Raw genomic sequence first — 14514 nt, 5'->3', positions numbered from 1 at the left:
GACTCCAGACGTGCAGGACCTCCTCAACCCCTTAAAAAGAAGAGGGTAAGTCAATAGGGCAGCCAGACACGAAAAACCAAGCAGCAGCCTGGGAGAAAGAAGGGGTGCTCTCCTGAATGAAACAGAAATATATTTTAACCGCCATGGCCTTTGTTCACTGCGGGTCTGAAGAATGTGCCAAATCCGAACTGGATGTGTTTCAAATAGTCCCTATGCAGACCTGCATTGAGAAAATCCTCTATGTTGAGATCCCCCCACTCTTGGCTATTACCGAGTCCAGCCCCCTTGACTTTTTCATAGCTGGGAATGGCGAAGATTACATGGTTTTGAACAATACGCTGCTGTACCTTTGCTGCAAGATTGTAGAAGGCGATGGAACTGATCTTGATGCCGGGGCAGCAGTGGGTCTGGTGAATTACCCGCTAGCCTCTGTCTTCAGTCAGCTGTCACCCTGGGAGACAGTCTCATAAGCCAGAGCAACAACTGTTACCCTTACCGAGCCTTCATCGAATTGGTTCTCAACTACAGCGATGACACCCTTGCCACCCAATTTTCTGCTAGCCTGTTTTACAAAGATACCCCCGGGCATCATGAAATGGTCGTGTGGGATGGCAATAATCAGAGGTTTTGGAGATGGGCAAACCTGACAGACCAGAGCAAAAAGATAGAGCTGCTTGGTCATCTCCAAGTGATTTGTTTTTTCAAGCAAAACTGTTGCTGAATGGTGTGGATGTGAAAATTAAGCTGACATGCAGCAAAGATGCCTTCTGCTTCATGGGCACCGCAGCAGCTGGCCCATGTAAAGGAAAAATCACATCTGCCTCACTTTTTGTGAAAAAAATGAAGGTAGCCCTGGGCATCCAACTGGGCCACGCAGAGGCCTTGCTTACAGCCAACACTAAATACCCCATAGACCGCGTGGGTATGAAAGTGTTTAGCATTCCTGCTGGCAGCCGAGAATCTGTTTCTGGGGCAGTTGCCCAAACTCATCATCATCGGGTTCGTGGATAATGATGTCTTTAGCGGGAATTATGCTAAAAACCCCTTTAACTTTAAACATTGCAATATTTATTTTGTGGCCCTCTATGTCAATGGAGAACAAACCTGACAAAGCCCCTAAAACCAGACATTGAGAATGGTAACTGTGTGGGAGAATACATGCAGCTGGTACAGACAGCTGGTAAACATACGAAGGACCAGGCCCTGATAATCAACCGGGAGGAGTTTGCTCTGGGGTACACCTTATTTGCCTTTGACTTGTCTCCTGACCGGGAGTGTGCTGATCATTATTCACTGATTAAAACTGGGAACCCGAGAGCAGAAATACACTTTGCTGCGGCTTTGTCCACCACAGTTAACATGATCGTGTACGGGGTCTTTGACAACATCATAGAAATAAATCAGAGGAGAAACGTCCTTTTTGACTACATGTGAAGATGGACACCAAACAGCTCATCAGGGCTTTATCCTCAGACTCTTATGCCAAAGAAACTTCCTTAGATGTTTTCCCCTGCGACTGGCTTCCTAAGACTCGACTATCTAAAAGGCCCCTGAGCTTGGTGGTCAACACACACCCGCAAAATCAGCCCGGAGAACACTGGCTGGCTGCTTACCTGGAGGATCGGATCTGCGGAGAATTTTTTGACTCGTACAGTCACCCCCCCAAACAGCACTCTCTTTCCTCAAAGCATTATGTTGTTTTTAAACAAGAACACTACTGACACTTCTTTTCAGACAAAACAGTTACAGCACCCCCAATCTGTTGCCTGCGGATACAGTTGTGTGTTTTTCCTATATCACCATAGTAAGGAGCTATCGTTTGAACAGATTTTAAAATTGTATTATTCTGACGATCTAGCCCAAAATGATAGGGTGGTGATGCATTTTGTAAAAAGTAAACATAAAAATTTCTGTGTGGCCGGGCCTGCTGAAAACATGTTTCAACATGCCCAGACATATATTTCTGGCTATGACTTTCAGGAATGCTTTGTCTAAATAAAACACTTGGCTGATGTTGTGTAAATAAAGCTGTTGTTAGTTGTGTGTGTGTGTGTGTGTGTGTGTGTGTTTTCATTCAAAAAGTCCTCTGTAGACAAAAACTTTACAGCAGTATAACATAGTTTAATTCAAGGTGTAAAACTTTACAGGGAGAGCCAATGGCTTTTAGAGACAGTTTTTCGCTTCTTAGGCGACGTTGTTGGTGTTTCTTGGTCTGAGGCAGATACTTTTAGGCGTTCCAGATGATCATGATTCACAACGTTGCCCATAACAGAAGGTGGTATATCCAGCTCGGCCATGGCTTTCATAAAGATGTCCCAGCCTTTATAGGGAGACATTTAGTAGTCCCAGCGTGAGTCTGAAGGGTTCTTCAAGTCAAGCATGTTAAACCTCTTGCTGAGCATCCCTTTGTAGACAAAACCCCCTCAATCATCCCAAGAAGAAATATCCTTGTGCTGGCTCAGTTTAGTGAGCAGTACTTTAGCATTTTTCCTGTATCAGGCATGCACGTTATCCAATACTTCCTGAATGATTGTGTTGGGGTTCATGGGGGTTTCTAGGGGGTATCCGGCTTCTAGGGGGATTCACATGAATTTGATGCAGTGTCAAAGGGATGTTTCCTTTAAAGGTGTTCAGAGCAATTTCTGAAATGGCCACTACTAAATCATCAGAGGCCAAGCAGAGTATAGTTTTTCTCTGCTGTGGGGAGGATTGAAGAAGCAGTTTTAAGAGAACCAAATTTCTTTTTACACAGTTAGACATGTTCCCCTTCCACCATCTCGAGAGCTGAGAAGAGGCTGCCGCTACATCATCTCTTTTTATTCCCACCTGCTGTTTTTTTAAAAGTGTAAGCAGCAGGTTGGTCAGGAGGAAAAAGCCCGGTTCTTAATCTAAAAGCATCCAGGGTAGAAGTGTTTAAATCAACCACCAGATACCCGTAAGGTGTTTTAGTGGCATCCTCAAAAGCTTCTAGAAAGAACTGGGCCTTACCCAGGTACATCTGCCGCACCAGGGACACTATCTGTAGCTTATCCCTGGGGTTTTTAAACAAAATCATGTATTTTGTGTTAAGGGCAATGGTGTGGCTCCTTTTCCCCTGACAGAAAACATTTTGAACTATATACATAATGCTCACATTCCGGTGGTGCACGTACTTGGTAAAGGCTTTCTCCATTTCGCCGCTGTCACAGGCAGAGTCCATCAAAACATCTACCACAACCATATTTATTTTATTAGGAGGAAACAAACAGTCGCCATTGAGACTGTCCTGTAGACCTTCCACAAACTTGATAAAAGGGTATTTACAAAGCAGTTCTTTATACAAAGGCTGCCAGCAGCTATAGCACCACACCATATTCTCAAGCATAACAGACAACATTTGTTCAGCGTGATCCAAAAGGTTTTTTATAAAGTAACTTTTACCACAGTTGCTAGGGCCTGCCAAAGTCACAGAAAAGGGTTGCTTCCAAGGTGCTTTCTCAAGGTTTTGGTTTCTATTGTCGACTTGCTTTTGTTCCTGACGATAGAGCACTGTTGTATCACAATTGTGTTAGGGGTGTCCCCAGCAGGGTTTGCCCCATAATCTAGAACAAGATCTCTCAAGGTTTCAAAGTTGACTTTTTCAGGGTAATCCCTTTGACCTTTAAGCAAACCTCTCCCCTGCACAACTTGTACCTGTAGGTTTTTGGACCGGCTGACACAAACTTTGTGATGTGTTCATCTGGTGGGATTTCACCGGTGAGCTTGCCTAAATAATCGCCTAGTGGGGGGTACCAATCTCAGGGTTGCAGGGTTGGGTTTGATATGCTCTGGGCATAAGGTCATACCTCCTTTTTGCAGGAAATTGGCCACGTATCTCTCTTGTTTTTCTTGGTCAGTACACCAGGCAGGGTAGCCCGAGGTTTCCTGCTTCTGTCGGAGGTGAGTTTTTATGTACTGTGAAAAAACGGTGCTAGACTTCTCGGGAAAATGCCAGACTTCATGGATTTGAGCTACTCTGTACCCCTTGGAGATAGCTTTATTCAATTCTGGTGTGTACCACGTGCCCAGGAGGGCCCTCTTGTTGCAGAAATGGCTGCGGTTCGTTTTTCGGGAGGCGAAGAACTCTCAGACATACACTATTAGCAATACAAAAGGTATATTTGCAAATAGGGTCAGAGCGAAGACAAAAAACTACACTCTGCCCGCGGGGACAACTTCTCAGCAGGCTTTATCCCCTCTCTCCTGAGCACGTGTGCAGAAGCAGGAACTCTTACAACTCATTTTCGGTTCATACAAACATATATGAAATGACGTCACGTCATCCGTTGCATGTGCATTATAATTAACTACTTAAGTATGCAGGGCGGATAGGTTTATATGTATTAGCTAATTATGCCTGCTCAGAAAGCTCTTTAGGTTACCAAAAGTTCAAACTTTCCTTGTCTTCAAGGACAGGATTATTAAAAATTGCAATTACTCTTATCTACCCAAGAAAATGAAGAAAGCATGAAAGGGAGGGTGATTTAGTGTAACAAAGAGATAGTAAATTTGCAAAACAAAGAGAGTGATATCTTAATACAAAGAGTCCTTAGTAGTTTCTCCTTCACCTCCCCCTCCCACTAGGGAGAGCTGGCAGCTGTGCTGTTCTAACAACACTATTCATAATGCATTTTTAATAATATTTCTAACAATATCCCCCCTCAAGATGCTTTCTGCTCTTTATTTTATTTAGGCAAATCAAGATAATTACGAGGAATTTTTCTGAGGACCATGACTTTTGCTGCAGTCTGTGCTTTTAGAGGGACTGCTGCGACCTGCATCCCTTCTACTGTGGTGGTTATCAATCTAGTGAGACAAGGAATAAGGCAAGGGATAAAAATCAAACCAGTCAGAGCACACAAAAACACAAATCCTACTTTTTTCCACCAGGGTCCTCCAAATAATTTAAACCACCAGTCTTTACTCCATGTGGTTTCCCACGTTTGTATTGGCACATGGGCTATTTTCCTGATCTCTTTGGCAATCTCTAAGACCGCCTTTCCGTTGTCGTCTATTTGGAGGCAACAATTAGAAAGGTTCAGCTTTCCACAGACTCCGCCATCCTCTGCGAGTAAATAGTCTAAGGCCATCCGATTTTGGTATATGGCTGCTCTCATCTGAGAACTCTGCCGGGCCAGTAACTTGAGAGCAGTGGCAGTCTGATTAGTAATTATTTCCAAGACTGCCTGCAATCAGATGATTCTATTTAGCATATATATAGGTGTCCGATATCCCCAACTCCCATCATTAGCCCATGTAGCTGGTCCATAATACTCAATGATCCTTTGAGGAGGCCACTCATCCTCCTTCCACTTTTGGGAGCCACCCTGTGTCAAACTTACATCAATACTTCTCTTGGCCCTTTTCCAATCATCATACAAAGAGACTCCCAACCCATTTCCAACCTCTGATGGTAGCAAGAAGAAAGCTGGTACAATCACTTCAAGATAGCAAGTCCCTGTCCACCCTTGTGGTAGTATCGTATAGGCCCGTCGTCCGCAAATTCAATAGTATTCTCTTAAGGCCCTATTTTCTCTATTGGTGGCATTTAGAGGGGCTCAACCATAGGGCATCTCGGGAAACCCCAAGCCTCCGTCTGAACCCAAAGGACCAGCGGCTGTGAGGCCTCCTTTCATGGAACATTCCCATAGTCCATCCTGATTCTTGTCTGTCCAATCTGTCCAATCATTACTTTAATTTGTGGCACTCCAATACTTATTAAACCACGCAACTGTTCCATTAGGATGCTGCCACACTAGCCGATTATACCCTGGGCTATTAGGATAATGAAGCTGTTCTAATTTTGTAGGGTTCATCCATCTTACTTTTAAAGTCCATATGCAACGGCTGTGTCCCAAGCTTTTTCCTGTACCATTATTATTGATGCAATACTCTTCCAATGCCACTTGGGAAAGTTTTCAGCTGTGGTTCTCATCTCATTTTCGACTAGTACTCTTAACATCTGCCTTGCTACTCACTAGCCACTTTGGGGCCAAAGGAAAAGCCTTCCAAGGCCACTGGCCTCCGGCCTCTTGGAGCCCCCCACAGGCCCAGCAGTTGGTAAGATTAAAAGTACCTGCAATTCTTTCCATCATGTCAACATACAAATTTGTCCCTGGGGAAACAATTGGGGAAAGCGGGGGCATAGGCCAGCGGTTAAGGCTACGCAATCCTGCTTCTTTTATTATGCAGATAATAACAAGGCACATTAAGATTCCCACCATATTTTTCTTTTTATGAGATCAAACAGCCTAAATGTTTCCCTTTTTACTTTTTTGTCTAATTTTCTGAACTTTGATTAAGTTGTCTTAGGCGCACTTGGAGATCACCAATAGGTTCACAGCTCCACTTGCTGGCTTCTTGTTCCAAAGACGACTCAGCTTCCGGAGTGAGCTCGTCTTGGGAGTTGATGTCCTCTGATGCTCATGGATGTCATTTCACATGGGTATGGTGTATCCAACGGTCATGGCCAGCAATCGTTACAGCGGTGTGGGTTGTTAGAAGTACTTGGAAAGGGCCACTCCACCTCTCAGTCAAGGGTTCCTTTTTCCACCGCTGCACCAAGACTCAGTCTCCCGGGGAGAAGTCATGTACCGGTACGTCTAAAGGCAGGCGCTGAAAGGAGGCTGCATACCTGTGAAGAGAAGATAAGACAGACTGCAAAGCAATAACATACATATGAAGCTCACTATTACCTAATTCAAAAGTTACATTTTTTTGCATCCCAGGGGGTAAGACTCGAGGGGGCTTGCCAAACATAATTTTATATGGGGTCAATTTGAGGCCCCGTCGGGGAGTGTTTTGAATGCAAGTAAGAGCTAGCGGCAATGCTTGAGGTCACTTAAGGCGTGTCTTAATACAGATTTTGGTGAGCAGAGTCTTTAAAGTCCTATTCATGCGTTCCACTTGTCCTGAACTCTGTGGTCTCCATGGTGTGTGTAGTTTCCGAGTAACCTTGAGAGTTTGCGCGACTTCTTGAACCACTTTTCCTACAAAGTGTTGTTCTTGATCCGACTCAATGGACTCAGGCAGGGAATACCGGGGAATGATTTTCTGCAACAAATACTTCACTACTGTAGCCGTAGTGGCAGTCCTGGTGGGCCAGGCCTCGACTCAACCAGAGAGCTGGTCTACTATGACAAGTAAAAACCCGTGATGTCCGGACCGTGGCAGCTCAGCAAAATCAATCTGCCATGCCTGTCCGGGATACGCTGCCCAGGGTTTACCTCCCATTGGCACAGGGGGTTTCCTTCGAGGGTTTACTTTCTGGCATGTGATGCACTTGGTAGTAATGCGATGAGCTTCTACATATAGGCCTGGGGCTACTGCTTGGCGGATCACTAGATCACCCATGGCCAAGCCTCCCATATGGGTTCTTGCATGGAGCTGTTGCAGCACCTCCCGAAGCAATGGCCTGAGTATCATGACTTTTCCTCCTGGTACTATCTACCACTTCTGGGAGTTCTTTTCTGCACAAGCTTTCTGTGCAAACTTATTTTCTTCAGGGGAATACTGTGGGACTAAATCCTGAACGTATGGCCATATGGCATGGGACATGGCCTGTCTGGATACCTCCTTCGCTTTTCCCTCAATAAATGTGGCTTCCTTTGCTGCCGCATCAGCCTTTGCATTTCCAAGCTTATGCTTTTTCTCAGCAGCTTTTCCATGGGCCCGCACATGAATGACTGCTACCTCTTCAGGCTGGTGGAGTGAGTCTAGTAGCTTGATAATCTGGGGGCCATTAGCAATCTTATTCCCAGAGGCCGTAATGAAACTCCTTTCTTTCCACAATAGTCCGTGCGCATGGACTGTAGAAAAAGCATACCGAGAGTCAGTGTATATATTAACCCGCTGGTCTGTCCCCAGCTGTAATGCTCGGGTGAGCGCAGTGAGTTCCGCGGCCTGTGCCGACCATGAGCTCGGCAATGACTCCCTTTATACTACCTTATCCAAGGTTGCCACTGCACATTCTGTTCGTCTTTTTTCATCGATGACAGAGCTGGAGCCGTCTACGAAGTATTCAACATCTGGGTTCTCAATTGGGTTCTCAGAAAGATCAGGTCGCACCTGCGTGTTTTGGTTCAGGACCTTAAGGCAGTCATGCGTCGGTTTTCCTGGCTCCGGCAGCAAGGTTGCAGGGTTTAAGGCTGTAGTATGTTTGAAAGTAAGTCCTGGATTAGAGAGCAAAAATATCTTATACTGTGATTGTCTGGAGGGGTTAAGAAATTTCCCTTCTTCAGTTCCTAGGATCTGGGGAACTCCATGAGGAGTGAGTATTTTCATATCCGCACCTATGACTATCTTCTGGGCTTCTTCAACAACCACTGCTGTGGCTGCCACAGCCCGAAGACAGGCTGGCCACTCGAGTGCAACTGGATCTAGAACCTTTGAGTAATATCCCACGGGTCTCCAGGTCGGGCTCGATGGCTGTGTCAGCACCCCTGATGCGACCCCTCGCTTCTCATGAACGTACAGTCGATATGGCTTTTTACTATTTGGGATGGCCAGGGTAGGGGGCTGAATTAATGCTGCCTTCAGCAGGTCAAAGGCATGCTGCATTTCTTTATTCCATTTCCATTTAGTGAGACTCTCCTTAGTCAGTGAGTCATACAGTGGTCTAGCCTTCCCACCGTAATCTGGTATCCATAATCGACAGAACCCAGTTAGCCCTAGGAATGCCCGCAGCTCCTTGGGTGACTTAGGTGGGGTTAGACCTTGGATTGCCTGTATGCGATCTGCACTCAGGGCTCTGACTCCTTTTGAGAGCTTATATCCCAAAAATGTGACTTCAGGCTGACATATTTGGGCTTTCTCTCTAGAGACTTTATATCCTTTTTCCCCCAGAGTGTTTAGCAGTGACCTGGTGGCTTCCTCGCAGAGCTGCAAGTTTGGGCTTGCAACTAGCAGGTCATCCACATACTGGAGGAGAGTCACTGCGGGGTGTGATCCCTTCCACTCCTCCAAGTCCTTCTGAAGGGTAAGTCCGAAAATATGGGGGGCTGCTACGAATTCTTGTGGGAGAACTATGTACATGAGTTGGGCTTTATGGAAAGTATCTGGATCCTCCCATTCAAAAGCAAACAATTTTTGACTCTCTCGGTGAAGGGGAATAGAGAAGAAAGCATCTTTCAAATCTAGCACTGAAAATATTTCAGCTTCCCCCGGTACTTGTGTCAAAATCGTGTGAGGGTTCGGGACAACAGGATGGTCTGAAAGGACCTTCTTATTTACTGCTTGTAGGTCTCGGACTAGTCTGTATGAGACCTCATCTGTCTTCGGGACTCCAAGGATGGGGGTGTTATAGGGTGAGGACCCTTCCACTAGCCATCCTCACCTCTTGTATTTCTTTATTAACAGCTTGAGTCCAGCTCTGGCCGCTCGGCTGAGTGGGTACTGCTTTACCCGAACGGGCCCCTCCCCATCCTTGAGTACGATCCTTACCGGGGAGACGGACTTAGCTCACGCAGGGGTTCTATCAGCCCAAACCGAGGGGTCTACTCCAATCATGTGATCTTCTGGACTTACTGCAGGGCATCGGTCCTCCAGGAGAGCCATCTGATAGTTCGAGCTCTGCTTGACAGGTAACTGGACCACCATCTGATCGTCTCTGAAAAAGATCTCAGCTTGCAAATTTGTGAGTAAGTCTCGCCCAAGGAGTGCAACCGGACAACTTGGTGAATATATAAAGGAGTGCTCAAGCAAATGGTCCCCCACTTTGGTGAGGAGTGGTTTACAAACAGGGAGTCGGGATTGTGTCCCTTCAATCCCTTCCACAAGTACATGCTGTTCACTAGTTCCTGCACAGGGGTTTTTTTCTGGAATCATTGAAAATGTAGCCTCACTATCCACCAAGGCTTCAAAGTTTTTGCCACCAACCCTAATGGTTACCATGGGATTTTCTCGGGCTCCAACTTGAAGGGTAGTGGTCTTAGATCCTTGTCCCCTTCATTCTGAGTCTTCACCCTTTTCTTCTGCCTGCGTGAGGTGACCTCTTGGTTCCCTCTTTCTCTTCTTCTTTAACTTCGGGCATTCTTTCTTCCAGTGTTCTTTCTCTTTGCAATAAGCACAAACGTCTGCTCCCACTCTTTCTCCTTTCCTCTTCTGTATCCCAGCCTTTCCAGGGTTACCTCCAGTTATAGCAGCTGCTAGTGCTGTCATCTGTCGCTGAGCCTTTTTATCTTCCTTGTGCTCCTGCACTTGCTCACGATTCCCATACACCTTATATGCAATTTTCACCAGCTCTGAAATTGGTTTCCCAGCACCTCCCTCAGTTTTCTGTAACTTCTTACGGATATCAGCAGCAGATTGACCAATAAACATAAGATTTACTATGCGCTGGTTATCTGGGGCTTCTGGATCCAGATTCGAAAACCTGCGAAACGCCTTATACAGCCTCCCAAGGAAAGCTGAGGGATTCTCCTGTCTTCCCTGTCTCACTTCATACAACTTAGACAGATTAGTAACCCAAGGCACTGTCTTTCCCATTGCTTCTACTATAATTTCCAGATACCGTGCACTCAGCTCTCTTCTCTCTGCATCCCATCTCGGCTCCTCAACAGGGCAGGTATCACGCAGAGTACGACCAGCAGCACCCTCTGACTCAACTCTGGCTGCTGCAATATGTTCTGCTGTTCCCAACACTAATCTCCTCTCCTCCGGGGTTAGGAGGGTCTGGAGCATCATCTGGACATCAGCCCAAGTGGGTCGATGAGTCTGCCCAATAGATCGAAACAGGTCCTTCATCTTTTCAGGGTCTTCACGAAAAGAGGGGCTTTGATTTTTCCAGTTAAATAAATCTGAAGTGCTAAATGGGGTGTAGACAAAAGTTGCATTGCCCCCTTCCTTAATAACCTCTCGCATCGGGCAGTTCAGCATCGGCTGTGACTCTACAGGCTTGCGCAAATAATAACTCTTATTCTCCGATTCAGATGGGGCACTTGGCTGAGGCTTATGCTCTAAATCATTAGGTATGCTTTGAAATGCCGGTGGTGGTCTCTCTAAGGGAGGGGGCAGTGGTGCAGAGGGACTGGATCCCGAGGAGGCGTCTGACTCATCTTTGCTACCTGACAGGGCAACCGGAGCGCGGGTCCGATACTCAGCCAATTCAGAATCCCCTCCCTCATTAGACTCAGGGAGTACAGGCGGTCCCTCTCGAGTCTTTTCCTTAACAAACATCACATGAGACTTTACTAAGTAATTCTTAATCCAAGGTGGCTGATTTTGAACCACCCACAACCAACAATCAATATAAGGAAACTAATTCCAATACCCGCTCTGCATAACAATTTCATGGATAGCTATCACTTCTTTTAGCACAGAGGATCCTTTTGGGGTCCAGTGGACCCCAAATGATGGCCACTTGAGTTGACAAAACTTAATTAAATCACCTTTTTTCATTTTTACTCCGTAATCGGCCGGCTTTGCAAATTTATTAAAATGACTTAATATGAATTGTAGAGGCGCATCTGAATTTTCTACATGGGAGCGACCCATACCCATTTTGCCCACAAGAGTGCACCCAAGGCACACCAAATACCAAAAGATCCTTGTAACAGAAGGTTTACTGAAAGCTGAGGCCGAAAAATTCCCCAGCGATCATGCACGCCCCCCGTTCTGGATCCAGAACCAAATTGGGCAAAGGGAATTCGTATACTCACTCAGATACCCCAGAGATCTCAATCCAAATACCAACGTGTGTCTGGCCTCTCCAAAAACTGAAAATTTGCACGGGATCCTTTAACTTCCCGAATATCCCGACTCACGCCTCAGATCCCAGGGGCGAGTCCAAAAAGTCTGCTCGGTGCGCACTTCCCCTGGTACCGGAGGCGCTCCGCTGCTGGATTTCAGGGTAGTCCACGAGAAGGTCCCGGCGGAGTCGCCAGATTTGTTGCAGAAATGGCTGCGGTTCGTTTTTCGGGAGGCGAAGAACTCTCAGACACACGCTATTAGCAATACAAAAGGTATATTTGCAAATAGGGTCAGAGCGAAGACAAAAGACTACACTCTGCCCATGGGGACAACTTCTCAGCAGGCTTTATCCCCTCTCTCCTGAGCACGTGTGCAGAAGCAGGAACTCTTACAACTCATTTCCGGTTCATACAAACATATATGAAATGACGTCACGTCATCCGTCACATGTGCATTACAATTAACTACTTAAGTATGCGGGGCGGATAGGTTTATATGTATTAGCTAATTATGCCTGCTCAGAAAGCTCTTTAGGTTACCAAAAGTTCAAACTTTCCCTGTCTTCAAGGACAGGATCATTAAAAATTGCAATTACTCTTATCTACCCAAGAAAATGAAGAAAGGGAGGGTGATTTAGTGTAACAAAGAGATAGTAAATTTGCAAAACAAAGAGAGTGATATCTTAATACAAAGAGTCCTTAGTAGCTTCTCCTTCACCTCCCCCTCCCACTAGGGAGAGCTGGCAGCTGTGCTGTTCTAACAACACTATTCATAATGCATTTTTAATAATATTTCTAACACTCTCTTCATCAGTGTCATCGCACTTTTGCTGTCTTGTTTCCACACAGCGTGAATGTAAGTTTCTCGTTCACCCTGGTGGGTAGCACAGGAAAAAAAATTTCGCAGTGGGTACAGTTTTACCCTGGCTATTCCAAAATAGCTCGACAGGGGTTGGAAATTGTCATGAATGATTTCAGGGTGTCCGATTGGGTATCCCTTTGTTTTATTTATAGAGGGGTAAAGACTGGTAAAATCGTAACAGCGTATTTGTTCACCTGGTTTAGTTTGGTAATATAGACAGATGGCATTAGTTCTCCCCCCAAAAAGAGCATCCCTAGGCACCAGTGGTGAAGGCAGCAGGGTTCTGTTTAAAAAAGCTGCCAGCTCACCATCCGTTTCTAGCAAAGCCCTCCACTCATGCTCCCAAATGGTCCTAACAGTAACCCCCTCTCTCTTGAGATAATTGATCTTGTGCAATGCCTGATAATTCAGAAACTCATAGGTGATCCCCGTCAATGGGTTCTGATCTTTCTCATTGTAGCAAGTGACATAACAGTGGAAAAAGCATCCGTTAAATTCAAACGCCGTAGGTTCCCCATCAATGTTGGCATAGCCATCTAAAAAATAGGGGCCTATCTGAAATTCCCCACCCTGGAAGGCATGTTGAATTTGAAAATTTTCTTTCTCTGAAATGTACGTTAGCCACTGAAGAGATGGGGTTGAAAACCATTTTTTCTGTCTGTGATAGTTGTCCGGGGGAGAAGCGCTATGGTCTGTGGTTCCAAAAACATAAACCTCTACATGGCCATGCAGACGGAGGCCAGCATGATGTATTGGAAAGGATCTATGCAGCATACTATGTTTTGGAGTTCACCATCTACTTTCACTCGGTCTACCCGTCACGTCATTTTCATAATCTCATCCCTGTAGAGGCATCAGGCCTCTTTCAAAATGTTTATGTCCTGCTGGCAATAATGGGCCAGCTCCTTCTGCATGTCAAAAGTCTTATCGTGGTTATTCTGATTCCATTTTAAAAACTGTTCTTTCTCACTGGACATCATATTTTCAGCACCATAGTACTCCATCTTTGGGAGAGACTCCATATAATTTTGTTTTTCTGCCGTGTTAAAAAAATGTGGGAAATAACCTTTGCATCCTTCAAACCCCATCGCCTGTGGAAGTCTGCTAAGTTTCATCGGCAAAAAGTTTAAAGAATCTATGAAATGGATGCCTAGCCTGGTCACTTCAATGCACATGAGTTTACTGCCCTGAGTGATTAGTTTCACACCCATTTTTCCTTCAATAACTGGCTGACAATGAAGTAACCATCATAGCTTTTAGTGTTCTGAGCTCTGAAGGTATAGTCCTTGAACTTTTTATCCATAAAGACCTTAATAAAATCAGACAGACACTCTTCGCCCTTGCACTCCCAGGTGCTTTCTGGCTTTTTGGGCTTAGCTTTACAAGCCTTTTTGGGGTTTTTGCCTGTGGCTTTCTGAGGTTTTTTTCCCCCTGTCTTTAGCGCCATTGCAAAAATGTAGTTGGGTACATGCATCCCTGTCTCCTGCACATATTCAAAATCATAAAAAATTTACCCCTCGCCTTCTTCAGGCTTTTTAGTCTGATGCATAAAGCACCAATGCTTGTTTACATCTGTGATTTTCCCATAACACTGTCTGCACTGCCGCCCTTTGCACTCGTGCTTTTTGTCCACGTAAGATTTACACTCATCGCACAGAGTTTTAGTCAGATATTCAATCTGATTTTCAGAGGCCACAGCCATGTGCCTTTCTAAGCACTCTTTGGAATGACAGAACAGCTTACAATTAGGGCACCTCTGTGTCCTGCCCACGTTTTCAGAGCAGTTTGGGCTCAGGCAAAGACAACATTGGAACCTGCATGTGTGGCTATGGCTGTACAATGTTTGAAAGATCGCAATAATTTCTCATGCCAAACACCTTTTTCACATCCAAAATACCATAATAATGTTCACCATGCAGCAGAAGAAAACAGGTGTCAGGGTATCTG

At 45.4% G+C, this 14514-nt stretch overlaps 1 long non-coding RNA gene across 8 annotated transcripts in view; it reads right to left on the bottom strand.

Annotated features, from left to right (window-relative positions):
- Nucleotides 1–2132: 2132 nt before the first annotated feature.
- LOC149857340 (uncharacterized) overlaps nucleotides 2133–14514 on the bottom strand; it is a 38110-nt gene continuing 25728 nt past the window's right edge. For all 8 annotated transcript variants that reach the window (XR_016444241.1, XR_016444243.1, XR_016444242.1 and 5 more), the window contains one exon: nucleotides 2133–6652. This is a non-coding gene — a long non-coding RNA (uncharacterized LOC149857340). The remainder of the gene's footprint in view (nucleotides 6653–14514) is intronic.

The sequence above is a fragment of the Crocodylus siamensis genome, chromosome 9 (assembly GCF_052110815.1).
Source record: "Crocodylus siamensis isolate JL-2025a chromosome 9, ASM5211081v1, whole genome shotgun sequence".
NCBI lineage: Eukaryota > Metazoa > Chordata > Crocodylia > Crocodylidae > Crocodylus > Crocodylus siamensis.
The sequence above is the reverse complement of the archived record's forward strand: the minus strand, read 5'-3'. Positions and strand labels throughout refer to the sequence as shown.